At 42.4% G+C, this 8,106-nt stretch overlaps 1 pseudogene; it reads left to right on the forward strand.

Moving 5' to 3' along the window:
• Window positions 1–1,066, forward strand: part of LOC135551639 (unconventional myosin-Ig-like) — a 170,390-nt pseudogene extending 169,324 nt beyond the window's left edge.
• Window positions 1,067–8,106: the final 7,040 nt, after the last annotated feature.

An 8,106-nucleotide genomic window follows, 5' to 3' on the forward strand; every position in this document is an offset into this window, starting at 1 on the left:
CTCCGCGTTGCATCGTGTCTAAGAACAGCCCTGAGTCGTGCTATATTGGCCATACACCACACCCCCGAGGTGCCTTATTGCTTAAGTAGATAAGGGGTATAATTACCTTGTATTACAAATGGAAAGACTCTCTGTGCTGTGTTGACTGTCCTTTACTGGCATACCAATCACAACATGTCATATAGAGATGGAAAGGGGTAGTATGTAACCTTGTTACAAATAGTAATACTGTTTGCAAAACGCTGACTTTGCAATGTCTACCCTGTATTTCTGATCAATTTGATGTCATTTTAAATGGACACTTTACATTTTTTATTTATTTCAAATCAAGGACATTTCTAAGTGACCCCAAACTTTTGAACGGTAGTGTATGTTTTTTTGCTTTATATCTAAATAAGGGACTGTGTTGTACTCCCGCATGAAGCATTTGTCATTGAAATGATCCGTGCGTTAACAGGTTGTGTGTGTGTGTGTTTCAGTGTGAGGAACACCCCTCTCCTGGTGAAGGTTTGCTGCTCGGCCATCCAGCTGCACATGCGGGGCAAGCCCAAGAGCGTAACCGTGGAGACCAAGGTCGGCCAGGCCAACGCAGACTTCAGGAAGAGCCGCGACGGTTTTACCCTCCTGATCCCATCCAACAGAGACAGTCACCACTAGCTCCCCCAGCCAATTACAAATCTGGACCTGGAAGCCAGTTCCACTGCTGATTTACATTCTTCCTCTCTAATATAGGACTGATTTAGACCTGGGACACCAGGTGGGTGATTCTCCTCTAATCAGGGACTGATTTAGACCTGGGACACCAGGCGGTGCAGTTCATTATCAGGTAGAACAGAAAAACCAGCAGTCCTCCAGACCTCCAGGCTCAGAGTTGAATAGACCTGATTTATCCTCTGGACTGTATCAAAGGGCTACAGTAGAGGGAGAGTGAATCCTCAACCCATTTCCCCACCCATGCAGTACACATATTCTTCAAAAGATGGTCACCCCTCTAATGTCTGTGGTTCAGGCCAGAGATGGTCACTCTCTCTAAAGTCTGTGGTTCAGGCCAGAGATGGTCACCCCTCAAATGTCTGTGGTTCAGGCCAGAGATGGTCACCCCTCTAATGTCTGTGGTTCAGGCCAGAGATGGTCACCCCTCTAATGTCTGTGCTTCAGGCCAGAGATGGTCACCCCTCTAATGTCTGTGGTTCAGGCCAGAGATGGTCACCCCTCTAATGTCTGTGGTTCAGGCCAGAGATGGTCACCCCTCTAATGTCTGTGGTTCAGGCCAGAGATGGTCACCCCTCTAATGTCTGTGGTTCAGGCCAGAGATGGTCACCCCTCTAATGTCTGTGGTTCAGGCCAGAGATGGTCACTCTCTCTAATGTCTGTGGTTCAGGCCAGAGATGGTCACCCCTCTAATGTCTGTGGTTCAGGCCAGAGATGGTCACTCTCTCTAATGTCTGTGGTTCAGGCCAGAGATGGTCACTCTCTCTAATGTCTGTGGTTCAGGCCAGGGATGTTGGTATCGTCTGCTGTAATTTCAGATTCTTGGAACTTCATCTTATTGGATGAAAACCAATTAACTTTTTTAAGGCAAAAGTCTGAGGATTTCTCATTGGCAGTTCAATGTTATATTGTATTATACGGGCTATGATGCTTACAGGTATAACCTTCGTTCACTTTTTTTTGTACTTTTCCAAGGATGAAACAAAGACATGTAGCTGAGAGACTGAAATTACACAACCAAGAGTAGCAATATTTCACATAGATTATTCAGACTAATTTATCTTAGCTAGGGTGTTTTTATACAGTGCCTTGTGAAGGTATTTGGCCCCCTTGAACTTTGCGACCCTTTGCCACATTTCAGGCTTCAAACATAAAGATATAAAACTATATTTTATATTATGGCCCAACTTTCCAGAGCCAGATTAAGTCCAAGGAGAATGATTTGTCCCAGGACTAGGCCCAATCTGGGTCAGAGATACCAGCCCTATATAGTGTAATGTAACTGAGTATTTCCTGCTAAATGCCTCTCTCTCTCTTCTCTCTCTCTACCTTTCAATTCAAGGGATTTATTGTCATGGGACATATGTTTACATTGTCAAAGCAAGTGAAATGGATGATAAACAAAAGTGATATAAATGATAAAAAATGAACAGTAAACATGACAAACACAAAAGTTCCAAAATAATAATTACATTTCAAATGTCATATGTGCAAATAGTTAAAGTACACAAGGGAAAATAAATCAACATAAATATGGGTTGTATTTACAATGGTGTTTGTTCTTCACTGGTTGCCCTTTTCTTGTGGCAACAGGTCACAAATCTTGCTGCTGTGACGGCACACTGGTATTTCACCCAGGAGATATGGGAGTTTATCAAAACTGGAATTGTCTTTCGAATTCTTTGTGTGTCCATGTAATCTGAGGGAAATATGTGTCTCTAATATGATCATACACTTGGCAGGAGGTTAGGAAGTGCATCTCAGTTTCCACTTCATTTTGTGGGCAGTGAGCACATAGCCTGTCTTCTCTTGAAAGCCATGTCTGCCTACGGCGGCCTTTCTCAATAGCAAGGCTATGCTCACTGAGTCTGTACATAGTCAAAGCTTTCCTTAAGTTTGAGTCATTCACAGTGGTCAGGTATTCTGCCACTGTCTACTCTCTGTTTAGGTGCAAAAAGCATTCTAGTTTGCTCTGTTTTTTTGTTGATTCTTTCCAATATGTCAAGTAATTATCTTGTTGTTTTCTCATGATTTATTTGGGACTCTTGTCCAGGTTCATCTCTCTGTGGGTGATGGCTTTGTTATGGAAGGTTTGGGAATCACTTCCTTTTAGGTGGTCGTCGACTTTAACGGCTCTTTTCTGGATTTTGATCATTAGTGGGTATCAGTCTAATTCTGCTCTGCATGCGTTATTTGGTGTTTTACGGTGTACAGTGAGGATATTTTGGCAGCATTCTGCATGCAGAATCTCAATTTGGTGTTTATCCCATTTTGTGAGTTGTTGGACCCCAGACCTCACAAACATAAAGGACAATGGGTTCTATAACTGATTCAAGTGTTTTTAGCCAGATCCTAATTGGTATGTTTTTTTTAATGTTCCTTTTGAGGGCATAGAAGGCATTTCTTGCCTTGTCTCTCAGATCGTTCACAGCTTTGTGGAAGTTACCTGTGTTCATGTTTAGGCCGAGGTATGTATAGTTATTTTGTGTGCTTAGGGCAACGATGTCTAGATGGCATTTGTATTTGTGGTTCTGGCAACTGGGCCTCTCTCTCTCTCTCTCTCTCTCTCTCTCTCTCTCTCTCTCTCTGTCTCTCTCTCTCTCTCTCTCTCTCTCTGTCTCTCTCTCTCTCTCTCTGTCTCTGTCTCTCTCTCTCTCTCTCTCTCCCTGTCTCTCTCTCTCTCTCTCTCTCTGTCTCTCTCTGTCTCTCTCTCTCTCTCTCTCTCTCTCTCTCTCCCTGTCTCTCTCTCTCTTTGTCTCTCTCTCTTTGTCTCTCTTTGTCTCTCTCTCTCTCTCTATTTCTCTCTCTCTTTGTATCTCTCCTCTCTCTCTCTCTCTCTCTCTCTCTCTCTCTCTGTCTCTCTCTCCCTCTCTTTGTCTCTCTCTCCCTCTCTCTCTCTGTCTCTCTCTCTCTCTCTCTCTCGCTGTGAGTCCCCATCTCATCCAATCTGACAACTGTCTGTGTACATGTGTGTCTGTGTGCATGTATCTGCCTTTCTTTGTGTGTCAATCTGTCAACGTGTTTGTCTATTTCCCCGTGTGATTTTATTTATTCCTTTGTGAATGTTGTGTCTGTCTGAACTTGTCTCGCTCAGACACCTGACAAGTGGAAAAGCCTCTTCTCTTCTCTCCCTTTATTTTCTTCTCTCCCTTTCAAGCTCATTCTCTTCAAATGTCAAGACGTACTCTTTCTATTCTCCAGTAAGAAGAGGGTGAATTACGGTGTACAGCAGGTCTGCCGTTACACACGACGAGTATCTGTACTTGAATATTTATATTTTTGATAACTTACTTTTACTCCACTACATTCCTAAAGAAAATGATGTACTTTTTACTGCATACATATCAGCTCCATGTCGAATGCTAAGCAGGACAGGAAAATGGTCCATTCATGTACTTATCAAGAGAACATCCACGGTCAACCCTACTGCCTCTGTTCTGGCGGATTTTCACGCTTCGTTTTTAAAAATGATGTCTGAGTGTTAGTGTGCCCTGGCTATCCCTAAATTAAAATTACAAGAACATGGTGCTGTCTAGTGTTTTCTTATGGAGCGTGTCTCCAAGGTAGACTTTATTCTGGTCCAAAACACTTGACTTTGAATGTCATTCAAACTGGATTGGATCAATATGAAGATGGGCCAAAACATTAACCCAAGTTAAACAATTTAAAGGCAATGCTACCAAATACTAATTGAGTGCATGTAAACTTCTGACCCATTGGGAATGTGATGAAAGAAATAAAAGCTGAATAAATCATTCTCTCCACTATTATTCTGACATTTCACATTCTTAAAATAAAGTGGTGATCCTAACTGACCTAAGACTGGGAGATTGTCTAGGATTAAATGTCAGGAAGTGTGAAAAACTGAATTTAAATGTATTTGACTAAGGTGTATGTAGACTTCCGACTTCAACTGTACATTTGGCAGTTTATCTGCTCTCAGGCTCGAAACAGATAGCTGGATTGGATTTATATAGTGCTTTTCCAGATGCAGTATATTACCTTCCATCACATGGCTCAAACACATCTTCCCCTTTCCAGAGACTTGAGGAGGATGAGCTCTGCAGACCAATAGCGTCTGGAAGTAATTTAGCCATTCATTATAGACATTGCAATCTGTAGAGTTGCTATTTTCTCAGGTTTTATTGTGTCAATTAACTTGTGACATTCCTGGACTACTATTATACTAATAGAGTTTGATTTTTATCAACAAATACGATAGTCAGTTTAAAATGAAGATTAAGTGTACAAGACTGTGTACATATGTGGCTGTGTTGGTAAAATCACAACATATCCAATCGAACCAAGGTTTAAATAGGGGGAGAGCTTTGTAAAAACGTCAAAAAGCACAACTAGGATGGCTGTGTGAGGAGTAAAGGTGGTCTGGAGTTTTTGTCCTCTGGTTGTGACATGTTGGTAGAAATAAGGTAAAATGGATTTAAGTTTCCCTGCATTAAAGTCCCCAGCCACTAGGAGCGACGCCTCTGGGTGAGCATTTCATTGTTTGCTTATGGCGGAATACAGCTCATTGAGTGCTGTCTTAGTGCCAGCATCGGTTTGTGGTGGTAAATAGACAGCTATAAAAAAAATATAGATGAAAACTCTCTTGGGAAATAATGTGGTCTGCAGTTTATCATGAGAGACTCTACCTCAGGCGAGAAAAACCTTGAGAGTTCCTCGATATTAGATTTCGTGCACCAGCTGTTATTGATGATGATGTAATGCGGACCAATTGTTGATATTAGGCTGTTGTACTTCAGTGTGCTTTCAACTCATTGGATCAAAATCTCATTCTAATCTATTGTGATTGGTCATTGTTAATGCATTCCCTCTAGAGGGGGTGTTCAAATGAATTCCATTCCTGAAAAAAAGCCCCAATACCGTCCCAAATGGTACCCTTTCCCCACATAATCAAATGCACTACTTTTGACCAGAGCACTATGGTCCTTGGTCAAAAGTAGTGCACTAAATAGGGAATAGGTTGCCAATTGGGACGAAGCCAAAGTCTGCCACCTAGTTCAATCTCTCTTTAGAGAGATGAAGGTGTGGATTTGAGGGCGGATCAAATCAAATTCAAATCAAATTTTCTTTGGTCACATACACATGGGGAGGATATCACTGCCTTGGGGACAAACGAAATGGGAATATGTTATGTCTGTGTATCAAATAGCAGCCTGTTTAGAACCCTATAGTCCCTGGTCAAAAGTAGTGCATTTACATAGTGAATAGGGCGCCATTTGGACATATAACACATGGTCCAGGAGCAACTACAGTAGTCTACCAGGCAGGGTTTTTCTCCCTAAATCCTCTCAGGCTGGGCCACTGCAGGTTTTCTAAATCTGCATAAAAAATGGCACCCTATTTCCTATATAGTGCACTACTTTTAACCAGAGCACTATGGAACCTTATTACCTATTATTGATTATTGTGCACTACTTTTGACCAGATCAATATGGGCCTTGGTCGTAAAGTAGTGTACTATTTAAGGAATAGGGTGCCATTTGCGATGCTGGGTGTATGTCTCCCCTTTACCCTGAGTGGAGGGAGGTCACATGGGAGAGATTACTATAACATAAGGGTGAGATTGCTTTCTGCCTGGTTGCTCTGAATCAACATCCAGTGTGAATACCTACTAATCTGGACACGTTTGACAGGACCTCTGAGCTGAGAACTCCAGACTTTTTCAATGTAGAAGTTAAATCAAGAACTGTATGCATAAAGGATCTCAGTGCTGATCTAGGATCAATTTAACTTTGCTGTTTTTTCTTCTTCCATAATTAATGTGTATGTATATATGGACGAGGGGGTGCTGATCCTAGATCAGATGCTTTATGCATACAGGCCCAGGTATTATAATGACTATTTGTACTTTATGATTGTTTGATAGAAGGTTATATTAATTTACTAGTATGTAGGTTCAGAACCCACGTGACATCTGAGAGAGATCTGCTGTTATCTGAGTTCAATGGCTGCGTGCCCATTGGGCTCTGGTCAAAAGAAGAGTACTATACTGGGAAGAGCCAAGGTGTCCGAGGTTCCCCTGGGCTCTTGTGGAGTCTCCCCTGGCACTGACCTAGGCCCGATGCCTTCTGGGTGCATTATGACCCTGGAACTGGGTACAGATGCTGAAGCACCAACCATCTGCCAGGCCAGCAGGCTCCCAGGCTCCTCAAGGTCCCAACTATACTGTGATCTATTTAAACCAATGTTCTGCAGAAAGAAACTGACCCAATAATTATAGTTCTGTAGAGCTCAGCTTACCCATAGACTATAAATTATAGATATTGGTGTCCTTAATTCTGAGAATGTAGTAAGAATGTTATATTAATTAAAGCTATGTTATGTGGATGATTTGTAAACCAGTCCAAACAAATGAATTACCAATAATGGTAATGACTTCTGGAGAGGCAGTCCACAGCTTGTATGGTTTGTGTCCCAAATGGCACCCTATTCCCTAAGGGCTCTGGTCCAAATTAGTGCACATAGATGCTGCTATGAGATGCCGCTTCGAGATGCTGCTATTAGAAGCTACTACGAGAAGCTGCTTCAGAGATGCTGCTACATTAGAAGCTACATCCAGATGCTGCTACGAGAGAAGATGCTGCTATTTCTATGAGATGCTGCATTCGGATGCTACTACGAGAGGCTGCTATTAGAAGCTACTATGAGATGCTGCATTCGGATGCTACTACGAGAGGCTGCTATTAGAAGCTACTATGAGATTCTGCCTTTAGAAGCTACTATGAGATGCTGTGAGATACCAGAGGACTGATAAGACAGGCAACAGCAGTAGAGGCTCTCAAAGAGGCATTAGGAATGTACTGGACAAAAAACAAATATCATAGGGTGAAGATAGCCCACAGGAAGACCACAATGGCACATTGTGTGAGTGTGAGGCTGTCCAGTCCTGTCCATCTACAGGGGTATTCACGGTGACAGACCAGTGACCAGTGTTGCAGTAGCTAATACTCAAACTACATACGACCTGTTGTTCTGTTCAGTTCTTTCCTTACAGGGCATGGAGCTGAACTCTCTCTGTCTCTCTCTCTCTCTCTGTCTCTCTCTCTCTCTCTCTCTCTCTCTCTCTGTCTCTCTCTCTCTCTCTCTCGCTCTCTGTCTCTCTCTCGCTCTCTCACACACTCTCTCTCTCTCTCTCTCTGTCTCTCTCTCGCTCTCTCACACTCTCTCTCTCTCTCTCTCTGTCTCTCTTTCTCTGTCTCTCTTTCTCTGTCTCTGTCTCTCTCTCTCTCACTCTCACTCTCTCTCTGTCTCTCTCTCTGCATGGGAAACATACATTTACACTGCCAAAGCAAGTGGATCGGATAAACAATCAAAAATGAACAGTAAATATTACACTTACACAAGTTCCAAAATAATAGAGACATTTCAAATGTC

Source organism: Oncorhynchus masou, chromosome 13, assembly GCF_036934945.1.
Source record: "Oncorhynchus masou masou isolate Uvic2021 chromosome 13, UVic_Omas_1.1, whole genome shotgun sequence".
Taxonomy (NCBI): Eukaryota; Metazoa; Chordata; class Actinopteri; order Salmoniformes; family Salmonidae; genus Oncorhynchus; species Oncorhynchus masou.